A 17,396-nucleotide genomic window follows, 5' to 3' on the forward strand; every position below is an offset into this window, starting at 1 on the left:
GTGGATGTGGAAGCAAGAGAAGGCCAGGGTGGGAAGTGGGGAAACAAGCAAGCCAATGACCTGGGGTGGGTCTGATAACAAGGGACTGAGTGACAAGCTTGGGATGTGTGCTTTCAGGGTCGAGGTGCAAGTGGTCATGTGGCATGCTGCTGGGCTAAGTAGCATCACCTTGGGTGGCAATACTATATGGTGCATCTTTGTATTATAGTTTAAGCAAATATATAATCAACAGTATATATGCTGATATTTACTAATATAGTAGCTGTAAGATGTTTTTGATGATTTTTTTTTACAAAAATCTAGGGGCTGATTTATAAAAGACTGAACTAGGGAATATTAATAGATTCCCAGAACCTTGAACTGTTATAAATGATCAAAACATGATCAAAACATTCCTGACTGAAATTTTATGCTTAGTTCTATTACTCCTGAACAATCAAACTGTGCAAAGAAATATCAGGAGACACCTCCTGTATTAGTAAATTAAGCTTTTGCTTTTTAGACTACTATGACTACTATGAGTAATTTTACATTTAGTTATATGAGAAGGTATATATCATATAAGAAATCATGCAAAAACATAAATATATCTGCATGATATCTTTACTGGTATAAATATACATTTAATCTAAGCACATTGACTTACCTTTGAGCACTTAACCTTTTGTACACACATTATGCCTATTTAAAATACTTTTTTTTTTACTGGTCAACAACCCTGACCTTAATTGTAAGTTTGTTGTGATTGGTCAATTTTGTCTTCATCTGATTGAAATTTGTCCTTAAATACTCAGTGTCTATAAGAAATTTTCCAGCCTATGATTAAGTACCAAGCAAGGTCTGTTTCCTTTACAGTTATGCTCCTGTCCCCAACAATAGGATATGATTTAGTAAGAGTAGCAAGAAAGGTGAAGTTAAACAGACTTATTTATGCCTACAAAAGAATTAAACTATACTTTCTATTATTTCTTTTTATTTTGTTGCCCCTATTTTTTTGTAACTGGTTATTTTGTTGCCCCTATTTGGATTGGCAGACAACAGGAGGCTCTGCTTGGTAGTACCCATGGTCTTTATGCCTCCAAAACTTGCCTCCAAGTTAGAAACTCAGGAATGAAGACCTGCTTTGAGGCCACTGGGAGCAACATCAAAGGGGATGGTGAGCTTAATAATCAAAGAAGGGGAACTACGACTCTCACACTTATTAGTACAACAAATTCCTGCCGAATTTCCAAACCAACAAGGGTATATGTAATTAAAATGATTTCGAAAAAGAATAAAGAAAACCCTTTTAATGTTAGCGAAGAATATTAATTAGAAAAAGTAATATTGGTCTATAAACTTTTTGGTTGCCTAATGTTGGCTATTAGGCAGCTGACTCTCTCAACCCAGCAATAATGTTTCCAATATAAACAAGTTCAACACCTATTTGAATCTCGGTGGTTATACCAGGTAATGGTGAAATAAATTCAACTAATTCAAAACTGTGTCCTATGTGCACTTCATAACTGCAATTCATCACTGAATTAATGCAATTGCTAAAAAAACAATTAATAGTAAAGTGATTGGTGCTTACTTCAGAAAATCAATTACACAAAAGATCAATTGATAATAAAGTGATTAGTGCTTACATCAAAAAAATCACTGCACAATTCATCAGTGTATTCACTTCAATGAAAGTGCCATATCACTAAAGTAAACAGTGCATAAATTCAAACAACAATTCTGGTTCACTAAAATAGCCAAATAGATGAATAAATAAATATTATTGATAAAAAGGTATAAACCACCTTGATAAAACGTAAGAATGGAAACTGGAAAAATACAGATGGTGGAGATATTCCCAAAGAAAACTGCTGTCTCACATTTGCCCTGGGAATACCACAAAGAAAAGAGAAGATAGGAACCCAGGGGCTGCAGTCTCAATTATTACCTTAATCTAGGCTAATTGAAAGACCTGTATAATCTAACAAAACTGCAAACCCCTAGGACCTTCGCCAGAAAACAGATTTGGAGATAAAAGATCAGGAGCAAAAATTGAATTGATTTTTAAAAAAAAAATAATTTTTAACAAGGCTACACAAACACCAATCAACCAAGAAACTGGCGTTTTTTTAAAAAAACAACAAATAGTAAAATTGTCCCCCCAAGGAACTGGCGTTTGATTAGAAAGTATCAATAAAAAATGCCCTGACACACGTTTCGTCTGTGGCTTTATCAAAAGGCAAATTATTTCCCTACAGTCTGGCATCTTTTTAAACTCTCCAGTTTGTTGAAAGTCTCCACCCTTCTCCAACATTGCCACTTCCGCCCCACTTCCTTGACCCTCTCTCCCAATCCCCTCCTCCCCATTGTGCTTGCATCCCATCAGGCCTCCTATCCAAAATGCTGCCCCCCACTCACGTCCATCACATCTCCCACCTCTCACATGACTGCCACAAGCACCGAAGAGTTCACCAGGCTATAGGCAATGTTCCTAAATTTAATTCTCTCAACTGCCCAAAAGGTCACTTTATGTGGGTCCGAACTGTTGAATTTCCTGAAATGTGCTGACACTGTTGATAAAGTTTTCTTTGCTTTACAGTAGCTCTCTTCTGCTTAAGCATCTGCGTGGTCATTACATTACATTAACATTTATTTATAAAGCGCCAACATATTCCGCAGCGCTGTACAATAAGTGGGTTACATACATTGGACATACAGAGTAACATATAAAGCAATCAGTAACCGATACAAGAGGTGAAGAGGGCTGTTATGTATGTGCATAAGCTGTGTTATGTTTTATAAAGTTATATGCTGTTGAATGTTGCAGCCTTGGGAAATAGTGGGAGGAGACTAGGAAGCTGGTCTCTGTGTGTAAGAAATAAAGATGGTGAACTGTTAACAACCTGCCTGCATTACTGTCCAGCATCACTGATATAACAATGGCGACGAGGACATCTGAACCCTCTGCGCAACCCCCTGAAAAGTTTCTGCAGCACCCTGGGGAGCCTGCAGTGCCCTGGGATCTCTGGTATGAACAGTTTTCTATCTACTTACTTGCTTCTGGCCTGGATGGGACTTCCCCTGAGAGGAAAAGGGCCCTGTTACTTAACTCCCTGGGCTCCGAAGCATATCGCATCTTCACAACTCTGGGAGCAGACTCCTCATACACTGCTACAGTACAGGCCCTGAAGAATTATTTTCAACCTGCCCCAAATGCTTTAGTGGCCAGAGTGCGTTTTCGCAAGCGCTGTCAAGCTGAAGGGGAAACTATACGTCACTATGTTGCTGAGCTGCGACAGCTAGCAGTCCCCTGCAAATTTGGGTCCTTACAAGATGAAATGATTAGAGACCAACTGATTGAAAAAAACAACAAACCCTAAACTCAGAGAGAGGTTGCTTATGGAGCCAGATACACTTACTTTACAAAAAGCTGTGGAATTGGGGTGCCAAATAGAAATGGTTTTGCTCCAGGCCAGGAATATGCTGCCCCCTGCAGGAGGGAGTGAGATCCCCATTCATGTACACAAATTGACTGACAGTAACTCTAATGCACACTGTTACAATTGTGGAGGCAGCCGCCATAAAGGTGGCATGAAACTGTGCCCGGCACAAGGGAAACGCTGCAGGTGCTGTAATAAAATGAACCACTTTGCTAAATTGTGCCGCTCCATGCCGGACACATCAGTTCATAATTTAGTGCAAGATGACTGTGTACCTGATGAAAGTCACATTCATGCTGTGGGTAAGGATAATGCAAATTTCAAACTCTGCCACTGTGTTATTGCTAATGTCACAATACCACTACTTTTGGACACCGGGGCAAAGGTCTCCATTATAAACGCTGCTACATACAATGCATATTTTCGGCATTACCCACTCCAAGATACACTAACTTGCTTAACAGGCTACAGTAATACCCAAATTTCAGTCTTGGGCAAGGCAACCTTACCTGTTACACACCAAAACAAGCATTTGGGAAGCTTTACATTTTATGTCACTGAGAAAGGAGCAAACATACTGGGGCTGGACTTGTTTCATGCACTGGGATTTAAAGTTCTTGACCAGACAAATGCTGAAATACATATAGTAGACACTGTCTGGAAAGAAAAATATCCTCAGGCCTTTAATGGACTGGGTCGCATTTGCAAATTTTCTCACAATCCAATGGTGAACACTCAAGTATCTCCAGTAATGCAGTCCTTGCGCAGGCCCCCTCTAGCAATCCACGCTGCAGTAGAAGCAGAACTCAATAAGCTGTTGCAGGAGGGTATTATAGAACCAATTGACTCCTCCCCATGGGTCTCAAACCTAGTAATTGCAAAAAAAAAGGATGGGCAGATTCGGCTATGTATGGACTTACGTCAGGTAAACAAAGCAATTATACCTGACTGTTACCCTCTGCCCACTACAGAAGATTTAATTTCCCAATGCCATGGATCAAAAATTTTCACAAAGCTGGACCTCCGTCAAGGCTATTTACAAATACCCATGTCTTGGCAGGCTAGAAACCTGACCGCTTTCATTACACATCAAGGACTTTATCGTTTCAAACGCATTCCATTCGGACTGTGTTCTGCCCCAAGCTGTTTCCAGAAAGTTATGGTCTCTGTTTTTGCAGGAATCTCTGGGGTAACAATTTATCTGGATGACATACTTATCCATGCACCCTCTCTGGAGAAACACAATGCAATCCTTGATCAGGTGTTCCACAGGCTGATGGACTATAACCTCACCTTGAATGAAGCAAAATGTGTTTTCACACAATCGGAAGTTGACTTTGTGGGTCATAGATTATCCTCACTGGGGATTCAACCCTTACAATCCAATGTTGAGGCCATACATAAATTGCCTGAACCAAAAGACAGAGCAGAACTTGCTTCTTTTTTGGGATTTACAAACTATTATTTACGTTTCGTAGCTGACTATGCAGAAATCACAACACCATTACGTTCCTTGTTAAAAAAAGATGTACAGTGGGAGTGGACACCAGCTTGTTCCCAAGCAGTCTGTACACTAAGGCAGTGTATTGCTTCAGCACCAACACTTGCACATTTTTCACCAAATGCACCTACATTTGTCTCTTGTGATGCTTCAGCTGTTGCCATAGGTGCAGTCCTATCACAGATTCAACATGGAGTGGAACACCCTGTTGCTTTTGCTTCTCGAAATCTCTCTCCAGCTGAGCAGAAATATGCTGCGGGTGAGCGAGAGGCATTGGCCTGTATATGGGCTTGTGAAAGGTGGCATCATTTCCTTTATGGCAGGAAGTTTACCCTGAGAACAGATCACCAAGCCCTAACTTCATTGCTGTCTACATCAGGATCAGGCCATCGTCCCCTGCGTATTCACAGATGGTCAGACAGGTTATATCAATACAACTTTGAAGTACGCTACAGACCCGGAAAATTAAATCAAGTTGACTACCTGTCCCGTGTGGTCCTCAAGCCTGAGGAGACACAGACTTCACAGGAGAAAGAAGACGGTCTGGTGATATCCAATTCATTTGTCTTTACAGTTACGCCACAAGACTTAGTGACCTCATCTCAGAATGATCCAGTGATTCAAGAAATACTAACATACTTAAGCGGAGAATGGCCATCTGTTCTACCAGGACACCTTCAGTCATACTACCAAGTGAGAACAGAATTGTCACCTTGGAAAGATGTTTGTTTAGTACGAGGGCACAGGGCAGTTATGAAGTGGCCCATGAAGGGCATTTAGGTGTGGTGAGAACAAAACAGCTTTGTAGAGAAGCAGTATGGTGGCCTGGCATAGACAAACAAATTGAAACCTTGATTCGAAACTGTGAACCTTGCTTACTCTCTGGAAAAAATCTGAAGAAAACCGCTGCTCCACTACAAGTTAGGCCTTTCCCACAAGCGCCATGGGATACAATTCAGCTGGATATATGTGGAGAAATCTCTGTTGCACCACAACACCAGAGGTACTTGTTGGTCGCATATGATTTGTTCTCTAAATGGCCAGAGGTAGCTACAGCAGGAATCATTACCTCTAAAGTCGTCATCGCAACCTTAGAAGGATGGTTTTCACGGTGGGGACTTCCACTAGAAATTATTACAGACAATGGGCCACAGTTTGTGTCAAAAGAATTTGAAGATTTCCTTCAACTGAAGGGCATAAAGCACATTTTAACACCTCGATACCATCCACAGGCTAATGGAGGTGTGGAACGCTTTAATCAGACTTTAAAGAATGTCTTAAGGTACATTTGCATGAAGGCCTTCTGTTTAGCAAAGCTTTAACTACAGTCCTGCAGCACTACCGGTCTGCACCCCATAGTGCAACTGGGGAAACACCAGCAAGTCTACAGATGCCCCTAACACGTTTACGGCCACCAATGGAAATCAGTAAACCCCAAGAGTTGCGGGCAAGGGTAAAAAATTATCAGGACAAAACAAAAGCTTACAATGATTTAAAACAAAAAGCTAAGACAATTACCCTTAATGCTGGGCAATGGGTAAGAATAAGAAAGCCCTCAATCAGATCAAAATTTGATCCTATTTTATCTGATCCCATTCAGATTCACAGTCAGTTGGGACCAGTAACCTACAGACTGCAGGATGGATCTACTTGGCATGTGAGCAGTTTAGTCCCCATTCCTGAGCCCTCACAGGTGCGGGACACTACCTCTAACTGGCATCTCTTGGATGATCCACCCAATCTGGTTGCACAGCCACAAATACCGGACAACCCTTCAGGCAGTAATGAACTGGCCAGTGAAATTCGCCGAAGTTCAACTCGCACAAATAATTTGCCTAAGCATCTGGCTGACTATGTGCTTTATAATGTTTCCAGGTTTTTAAACATAATGGAAGGGTGGAGAAATGTTATGTATGTGCAGAAGCTGTGTTATGTTTTATAAAATTATATGCTGTTGAATGTTGCAGCCTTGGGAAATAGTGGGAGGAGACTAGGAAGCTGGTCTCTGTGTGTAAGAAATAAAGATGGTGAACTGTTAACAACCTGCCTGCATTACTGTCCAACTCCTTCTACAACAGACCCCTACTGGGATGGTGAGCAACATGTTGCTCACGAGCCACTGGTTGGGGATCACTGCTAGAAAGGTATAGTGGTGCTCGCATCACTACCACTGTGCTGGGAGATAGATGTAGTACGAGTTGATCCAGGGACTGGTCTGATTGCCATTCTTCCTCTGGATAAACTAGCAATTAGGCAGGTTATATATAGACATTATGGTTGAATGTGATCAACGTCTTTTTTCAACCTAACTTACTATAGTGTTATGTTATTTATCTCTAGGGACAAAATGATACAATTCTGCTACCTGCAAAATTTCATATGATAAACCCTAATATTCCTCATATCTGTCCCAAATGTTCTCAAGCAGATTGTATGCATCTAGTCTGGGACTGCCCTACCAGGTTCTGGACAGAAGTGACAGGAGAAATTGGACTTATTTTAGCACTTATTATTCCACTTACTCCAGAAACCCCAATACTGAAACAAGTAGCAGAACAGTCCCTACAATAGCAGAACAAACCCTCCTCAATGTTCTACTTCTAAAGACAAAAAGACTCATTTCCATGAAGTGGAAGTCGGACCATCATCCCAAAAAAGAGAATGGATCCAAATGGTCAGTAATCTCTTTATATCAACTAATGTACCTGGCAAAAGTGTTGCCCCAAACAATCTGAAAAACTGTTGTCTTCTGGGATATCAGAACACCTGCCTACATTATCATCTTAAACTGTGGAATCCCCTCAAATTTTGGATCTGGCCCAACCAAATCTGAATCCCTAAAATCATGTGACTTTTCATGACATGAACGCGGAAGTTGAAAATTTGTAATGTAATTTGTAGTTGTTGTAATGTAATTTGCATATGCAAATTGGGATTTAGATTCTGTTCAGGATTTGGCCAAATCTTTTGTGCAGGACTCGAATCCCAAAATAGCAGATCTGGTGCATCCCTACTTGAAACCTGGGGTTCCACGTTGCTGAGTTTTTTGGAAATGTGTAATAGTGGCAGAATTCAAGGATAGTAGATACAATTAGAAAGCATATCACCAAAAATAACGAGCCACTGAATAATATTGATATCCATTGTCCATGTCCCTATTCAAGCCTGTAGGTATGCATGTCTGAAGAGCAAAAATCCATTTAGTTTGAGTAGTTTGGGAATCAAATCTCCACCCCTAAATATGAAGTGTTTATTGAGGTGATGGATTACACAACATGTTTTGGACTAGGCACTTTTGAGTGTAAAAGAAGTTAGATGTAGATATTGAAACCACGGTAAAAAGGTTATTATAATAACAATTACGTATTCACATTTTACCAACTTATGAGAGAATTTAGACCTAGTATCCTGTGTTAATAGTAAACTTGTGGCATGTACCTAGCTGGCTTTTAAAAATCAATTCAGTAGTGTGAATGAGAGTCGCGCTAAGTTTCCTCCTGCAGGCAACTTCACGCGACTTCGGAAACTGAAGCAATGCATAGGGCTTTCCAACAGCAATTTCTATTTTTGCTGGTGGAAAGCCTTTTCGGAGGTCCATGGGTTCTCACCCTTAAAGGAGACATTTTATATAAAGTTCATATTCAGTTATAATATTCATCCTCCCTTAAAATGTGAAAAGATGCAGAAAGAAAGATGTTTTGAAAGCATTTTACCTCCTAAAACTGTTATTATATGATAGCTGCATACACAACCTCTCTAATCAGAAGCCAGAACAAAATGAAAGATGGGAGTGTCGCTTCAGTCTCCCACAGGAAGTGGTCAAAGCACTGACTGACAGGCTTTACTCAGCAGTAGCAGGGAAAACCCCTCCCAGTTTCAACCTTCTGTGTCTCTGTGCTTGTGCTGCTGCTGGGGGGGGGGGAATGGGGGAGGAGTGAGTAGAGCAGGAACCCTGCCTGTGACATTGCTAAGCCCAGCCCACCCTATACATATTTACTGCACTTTAAGTAGCTCTGCTGTGTCACTGAAGTCTATCTGGCCCTGCAGCTCTGAGCCACATACTAAAGAGGCTAAACCGGAAGCTTGCAAAGGGTCTGGGTAGAGAAGAGTTTTCAAGCAGTTATGGACATATTTGAACCCAAAGGTATTAAAATAAAAGCACTTACTTCTATTTTACATTATTTTACATGGTTTAGTGCATTGTAAACATTTATGGTACATGTCCCCTTAATCTTAATATAGATGTTTTGATACAATTTCTGAAAATCCCTTTAAGCTTCCACTTTGAAGCATCTTATCTCCCACATATCATTAGATACCACTATAAAACATCCTAAATATGAATGCCCATTGTGCATAGGTTTACCTATGTGGCTAAGTATGTGGCATGTAGGGGCCCCAAAATATACCTTGTGTGTACTAATATCATGGCTTACATTTCAACAAATTAAAAAACACTGCCTGGTATATGTGGTGTGAGCTATAAAAAAGTTTGTACTCCATACTGCCAAATTTCAAAGCTTTGCTAAAAGCTACCAGTTTTGATAACAATCAATGGTTTAGTTATGGTCATAAATATGTCTGCATAAAGGCTTTGTTTGTATGTATGTTTGCCCAGTTGTATACCCAAGATTTTATTATCTAAAAAACTTTTTCAAGCTCATACACAAAAGGTTTCCCAAACCAAAATAGATTTGGGCATTGAATACTGTAATTTCTAATAAAGCCTCCTCTATATATCTAATCCCCTCATTTTATGATATAGATGTAAATAGACTATGGATATCTATACTGCAAAGCAAGGTTCTGGCAACCAACTCTACAGGTGATGATCCACATATTTAGAGAGGGGTTCCAATACTAAACCAATGCCTGACACTATAGGCTGGGGGGAAGGGGGGTGTCTTCAAGCATCTTATGTATCATAGACAAAATATACAACATAGGGATCCAAGAAAAATCTGTGGTAAGGAAGTCTTACTGCTTTCAATCAGTTTTAATTAAATAAATATGTTTCCACATAATTAGAAGGTAAGGGGCCATAGCAGGCTGGTGGGTGTGGTAGGGGCTGCGAGTCTGCCCAAGCAGATGCGTGCAGGACTTTTGCCCATTAGTACTATAGCACTTGGCCACTGTTTCCATGTTGCCATCTTTGTTCCCTGTTGCTGCAAAGGTACTAGGCTTGTCTTTGATTCACACTGAGGTGAGCAAGCAGGCCATCCTATTTTAACCTGCCACATATATGTGTCTATAAATAAGATGAAGCCTGTTATCCAATATTATTACTATCCTTATACAGCACATAGTTGTTACACAGAAATGAGAAGAATACACATGTACAACTGAGGGTTCATACTCACAAGCGTTTGTTTCTGCGTTCCCCTGCAGTGACATTCTCCTTTGTTCCACCGCAGGGGCGCACAGAAAGAAACACATTCCATACTTCTGTATGTGCCTCAAATGGGCGCATGTAAGCATTAAACATGCGTGGAAAGCAGCATGCCCTCATTCCTGCACTCTCCTGCTGTGGAACACAGGAAAACACTCTACAGGGGAATGCAGGAAGGAACTCTTGTGAGTATGAGCCCTAATGCCAGCATCCGCACAGACTTCTACACACCTGTGTGTCATATTAATGCTAAATACACAACAAGGGGTATATTTATCATACTGTGTAAAAAGTGGAGTAAAGCATTACCAGTGATGTTGCCCAGGGCAACCAATCAGCAATTAGATTTCAACAGTTAGAAAACTAAGGATGCGCCGAATCCCGAACCGAATCGGAATCCTATTGAATCCTATTGAGTAGATAGTAAAACATTTACTAAAGCTACAGAAAACATTGGAAACATATTTAGAGCAGGGCTAGGGTATTACAGAAAGCAAGCCTTTGCCTACAGCTTGTTTAATTATTGTAATATATGGTAAACACTTTTTAGTTGCCAAAAAATAAAAATGTATGTGACTAACTGAAATTGATTGTAATTTTTTATTGTGCTATACTTTAAAAAATAAAATAAAAAAAGAGATGTTTGATGTGTTACTGATTGATTGAGGAGTTGTAGAAGACATATTGAATTGACATATTGAATTGAAAAAAGTCTAGAATTCACATGCCATACTGAGTTGAAGACTAGACTGTTGAAGACTGTTCTAATAAAGGCATCAAGCATAATGAAATACTAGTAATACTATACTAGTAGTAGTCACTTAGTACAAGAAAAGCTTTGCCATTATGTGCACATCAACATCATCATCATTTATACATTAAAAGCAGTAAAACTGTAAAAAGGGTTCATTAATTTGCATTTTTGCATAGCTTGAACATGTGGAATTCCTCCTGGTAGTGGCAAGTTGGAAACTTGAACTAATGATAACTAACTTGAACTTAGTGACACTCATTAGAAAGAGACAGACAACATGCAGAAGTCACTTTTGCACAGTCACATAGTAGTAGTCTATGTCATAAACTATGCAAAAAACCTACAACAACAACAACAAACATTTGTAAAGCACTTTTCTCCCGTAGGACCCAAAGCGCAACCTAAAAATAATCATGTTCACCATCACTAATACCAATTAACAATTCACATATATACAAGTACAGCAACCAATAAATAAATATAAATTAGATCATAAAGCATTAAAGTTTAGGTTCAGCAACACCTTTGAGGCACTGATTAAGTTAAAAGAAAGTAAAAAAATCAAATACATACCTGCAGAGATTATACTGTACTATATTGTACTCAGGGCCGCCATCAGAAATCACGGGGCCCCTCACAACAAGATTTTCTGGGCCCCCCCTCCTCCCACACTCCCAATGGCCCCTCCCCCAGTGACCCCTCCCATCAATACAAAGGACATACAGACATTGGTAGCCAGGGCCCCCCTAAAACATTGGTGGCCAGGGGTTACGTTTTACATTGGTGCCAGGGCAGGTACCCCCTAAATCAATGCTGGCCAGCCCAGGGCCCCCTAAAACATTGGTGCTCCCCCCAAATTACTCATACTATGGCCTGCCCTCTGCTGCTTCCTTCCGCATCCTTCGGCTCCCCCCCAGCGTCCTCCTGTTTCTTCCAAGGCCACCCAAGCATTCTCCTGCCCCCCCCCCCAGCATCCTCCAGCATCCTCCTGCTTCCCTCCAGGCCCCTCAAAGCATCCTCCTGCTCCCCCCAAGCATGCTCCGGCTTCCCCCCAGGGCACCCCCAGCATCCTCTGGCTCCCCCCAGCATCCTCCTGCTTCCCCCAGCATCCTCCTGCTTCCCCCAGGGCCCCTCAAAGCATCCTCCTGCTTCCCCCAGCATCCTCTGGCTTCCCCCAGGGCCCCCCCAGCATCCTCCGGCTTCCCCCAGCATCCTTCAGCTTACCCCCAGGGCCCCAAAGTATCCTTCAGCTTACCCCCAGGGCCCCCCAAGTATCCTTCAGCTTACCCCCAGGGCCCCCCAAGTATCCTTCAGCTTACCCCCAGGGCCCCCAAGTATCCTTCAGCTTACCCCCAGGGCCCCCCAAGTATCCTTCAGCTTACCCCCAGGGCCCCCCAAGTATCCTTCAGCTTCCCCCAGGGCCCCCAAGTAACCTTCAGTTTACCCCCAGGGCCCCAAGCACCTAACATTTCCTGCCACCCAGCTCGGCAATGTCCTCCTCTATGTGCCGCGGCTCTCTGCTACTTCCGTGCTTTTATAAGGTTGCGGCCCGTGCGTGTGACGTCAGTACGCACGGGCGCAACCTTATAAAAGCAAAGATGCGGCAGCGAGCCGCGGCACAAAGAGGAGGATAAAACTAAAGACGGGGCCCGGGCTTGAGGAAAGGGGGCCCGAGCTAAGGAAACTCTAGCGTGGCCGGGCCCCCTTTAAAGCTCGGGCCCGGGACGATCGTACCCCCTGTGCCCCCCTGATGGCGGCCCTGATTGTACTGACCTATCCTATACACTCGCATACATAAACCATATATACAAACATTAATACTAACTGTAGATATTAGTATCACAATAGCCTTGGATACTATGCTTGTTCAAGAACTCATCCAAGCCCCTCTTATAGGCATTAAAAGAATCTGCCATTACCACATCACTAGGAAGGGCATTCCCCAACCTCACTGCCCTCACCATGAAAAACCCCCTACTGTACGTTTCTGCAAATGAAAGTTAATGGTGATGGTGGCGGGAAAGATCTGTATATGTATTTACTTGGCACCAAGGCAATTCCACATTAAGTAAATAATTCAAATAGCATTAGCAAATTGCACATCTCCTGCCCCCTATCACTGCAGCCCAGCATAAAAGAGGGAATAACACTGGTAGGAATAGGATTTACACTAGTAGTAACAATGGGAATGTACAAGCTGAAGGTACAAGGTTACATTTGCTTTGTATCTACAGGTTTTCATCTCTGCAGAAGTTGCCATGTAACCTCCAGTATAAGACCCCTCTGTTCAGCTATACCAGCAAAATGGAAACCTGACTTCATTTACTTTAACCTTCTCATCTGTGCAGTTGGCACTTTAACTGTGTTAGGTATAGATTGTAAAACCTCCAAGTGATTGATTGAATTTGAAATGCGGTGCGCATGTCATAATTGTCAAAAGTGGATTCAGCTGTGCGTCCGTGGCTGCCCATGGTGGCAGGGCCGCCATCAGAAATCACGGGGCCCCTCACAACAAAATTTTCTGGGCCCCCCTCCTCCAGGGCTCCTCCCATCAGTACAGGACACAAAGACATAAAAAGTATTAGGGCCCCCTACCACAGTGCCCCCTAACACTATGCTGGCCAGGCTAGTGCTGGGCGGTATACCGGTATATACCGAACACCGTTTTTTTTTTAAAAAATGATAAAAATTTTTAACTTACCGGCATACCGGTGTGGGCGCCTCCTGGCAATTTTTCTTACTATTTCCGGGTTGTGCGCGCTGACGTTACGTGCGCGCTGACGTTACGTGCGCGCTGACGTCACGCTCGCGCTGACGTCACGCGCGCAACCCGGAAATAGTAAGAAAAATTGCCAGGAGGCTCTGTGAGCTGTCGGGGGTGCCTGCGGCTGCCTGGCCAGTAAGTTATATTTATGTGAAGGGGATGGGGGGGGTGTTTGGGGTGGGGGGTGCGGATGGGGGGTGTTTGGGGTTGGGGGGGGTGTTTGGGGGTTGGGGGGGGGTGTTTGGGGTGGTCACCTAATCATGCATGGGGAAAAAAAATACCGTCAAATACCGTGATACCGATATAATAAAAAAAATACCGTGATATAAATTTTTGGTCATATCGCCCAGCACTAGGCCAGGCCCCCCTAACGCTATGCTAGCCACAGCCCCCCCCCCCATACAATTGCCCCATAGACAGTACCCCCATACACAGTGCCCCCAATTGCCCCATACACCTTGCCCCCCCATAGAAAGTGCCCCCATACACAGTGCCCCAATTCCCCCATACACAGTGCCCCCAATTGCCCCATAGATAGTACCCCCATACACAGTGCCCCCAATTGCCCTTAGACAGTGCCCCAATAGAAAGTGCCCCCATACAGTGCCCCCAATTGCCCCATAGACAGTACCCCACACACACAGAGCCCCCAATAGCCCTTAGAGACAGTGCCCCCAATTGCCCCCATAGAAAGTACCCCCAACAGACCAAGTCATTGTCGGTGGCTCCTTCTCTCTTATACGGCAGCAACAGGCCCATCTATAAGGTTGCGCCTTGCTGCTGACGTGTGATGTCATAAGCACGGGCGCAACCTTATAAAAGGGCCTGTCGCTGCCGCATAAGAGAGAAGGAGCCGCCGACAATGACTTGGTCTGTTGCAGGTACTTTCTATAGGGGGGGTACGGCACAGTCTATTGGGGGTACTTTCTATGGGGGGGTACTCTCTATGGGGCAATTGGGGGCACTTCCGGATTCAGATTCGGTTCGGCTTAGAGCAAGGATTCGGCCGAAACCGAATACCTTGAAAAAAGGCTGAATTCGGCCCGATTCCCAAACCGAATCCGGGATTCGGTGCATCTCTATAGAAAACCAAAGCAAAGCATCTGATTGGCTGCTATGAGCAACATCACTGGTAATGTTTTACTCCACTTTTTACACAGCATGATAAATATAACTGTAACGCACAGTATCCCAAAACTCAGAACAAAAGCCAAGGTCCCGGTCTGAGCTCACTCTTCTGCCTATAACAACCACCTTTCACTTCGGGAGGAGCCCTCCGCTACTCGGGTGCCGCCAGGACTTATTGTGAGAGGACCAGGGCAAATGTTCTGAGCAAGCTAGGGAACCTAGCGTTATGCAAAGTTTGGGAAGGAGAGACGATATGAACAGGCCGAGGTCAAACCGAACAGGCAGCGAGGTACAAAATCGAATTCTGGAAAACGTAGTCAGTAACAGGCAGAGGGTCAGTACAGGCGGCAAACAGCAAGGTCAGAGTCAGGCAAGGGTCAAATCACGAATCAGAATCAAGAAACAGCAGAAACAGGAACAAGGAGGCAAAACCGAAGTTGGGCACTGAAAATACCCACAGGCGCCTTTAAATATTTGAATTTCGTGCCTAGCGCGATGATGTCATACGTGCGCCGGTCTTTAAAAGGATGCACGCGTACCTTCGCGCCAGAGGAGCTGGAGACGCGCATCGGCACGCACGAAGAGGCGGCGTCCCCGCCTAACCTCTGGACCACGAGGTATTCTTACAATAACCTTATCGTCTTTGCTCAGTATTTTTTTTTTTGTGTTAGTCTATGTTTGCCTTTATGTATAAATCTCACATGACAATGCTTACCCAAAAGGCCTGTTTATGAAATAAATGGTTTAATTATAATCACTGTGTCAGTTTAAGGAAACACTGAATGTTGAAAACAGTGACTGTGGAATCCAGCAGTCACCATGACAAAGCATTTTTTCATCCTTCTCTCATCAGGAGTCACTACTATTTTTGTCAGAAATATAAGGTGTGACTTGTGATTGCATCATCTGTACAGTGCTTACAGTGCTAGGGCTGCTTTTGATTTGCCCCTTAAAGGAACAGTAACACCAAAAAATGAAAGTGTATAAAAGTAACTAAAATATAATGTGCTGCTGCCCTGCACTGGTAAAAGTTGTGTGTTTACTTCAGAAAGTCTACTATAATTTATATAAATAAGCTGCTATGCAGACATGGAGGCAGCCATTCAAAGGAGAAAAGGCACAGGCACAGGCACATAGCAGATAAAACACTATTGTACTCTACAGAGCTTATCTGTTATCTGCTATGTAACCTGTGCCTTTTCTCCTTTTTTCCAGCTTGAATGGCTGCCCCCATGGCTACACAGCAGCTTATTATATAAATTATACTAGTGTTACTGTAGCAAACACACCAGTTTTACCAGTGCAGGGAAACAGTGCATTATATTTTTATTACTTTAAAGCTCTTTCATTTTTTGGAGTTACTGTTCCTTTAACATTGTTCTTCAGTTGAAGTTTTAAGGTCACAAAAACCTTGACCTAGACCCTGACCTAGGTTTTCACATTTTGGGGAGTAGCAAGGCACCTGTAGGTCACATGACTGATGCACAAGTGATAGAGGGCAAATGAGCCACACTGGGGACTAGGTGGAAAATTCAAAGAGCTTTCAAATGTGCTGACCAGCCCAAGACTGGCAATCTGTATGCCAGAGGGACAAGAAACTACTTGAAAGCATTGGTCAAGAGACAGATATCCTGCATGGCTTCTCCATCCTTGTGATATCATTGAATTACCCCCCCCCCCCAGGGATGTGACAATGTCATTACAGGGTATAGGTTGCATTATGCTACAGAAGTTGGCAAATTTCTAATTTGTGCATTCCTACCTCCAACAGTCTTTTGGTTTCTCTATCAATTAATCCCATTCCAATAACCATGCAGACATGGATTTTTTAAAAACGAGGCTGTATTTATTTGAAATAAGGCATAGACAATGTCCCTAAGGGATCATTATCAGCTTGATTTCCTGAGGTTAGATTGGGCGCGTCGTCCCTAGACATATTACCTACTCTAGTCTGTCATGTATTTTGGCTTTGCATGTGGCGCAGTCAGCCAGTAACCAAGCCAATACTACAGAGGGCTGCCCACCCTTTATATTACCGCTATTTTAAAGCCACTAACTCGATTTTGCCACCGTCAAAAAAATTCTAGTATCCACCCTCCGAACGTTAGCAGAATCACCTAGGATTCACGCGTCATCCATTAAACTTCAGCGCCCAAGATCCTCAGCACTCTTTTCCTCTCTGCCTGCTACGTGCTAAAAGCCACCCGGAAATTCCTTAACCCCTATTTTGGCACCTCGCCACTTTACGTAGCCACAGAATGTCTCTGTAACTACCAACCTATGTAATGTAAAGGGGAAAATACATCTTACGCGTATTGTGTAACATTTACTCAGACGCCAATCATGCAGGGGCGGTGCGACAGCCACAAACCACGCCTCCTCCCCCCATAATGTTGTCTGAAGACTGGGGTACGTCATCACGTCGGTCGCAAATGGGG

General features: G+C 43.0%; 1 protein-coding gene across 1 annotated transcript in view; it reads right to left on the reverse strand.

The window, feature by feature from the left end:
- prelid3a (PRELI domain containing 3A) overlaps positions 1 to 17,291 on the reverse strand; it is a 56,384-nt gene extending 39,093 nt beyond the window's left edge. The window contains exon 1 of the mRNA XM_012964293.3: positions 17,269 to 17,291. The gene's annotated coding sequence lies outside the window, so the exon portion shown is untranslated. The remainder of the gene's footprint in view (positions 1 to 17,268) is intronic.
- Positions 17,292 to 17,396: the final 105 nt, after the last annotated feature.

This window comes from Xenopus tropicalis, chromosome 6, assembly GCF_000004195.4.
Source record: "Xenopus tropicalis strain Nigerian chromosome 6, UCB_Xtro_10.0, whole genome shotgun sequence".
Taxonomy (NCBI): domain Eukaryota; kingdom Metazoa; phylum Chordata; class Amphibia; order Anura; family Pipidae; genus Xenopus; species Xenopus tropicalis.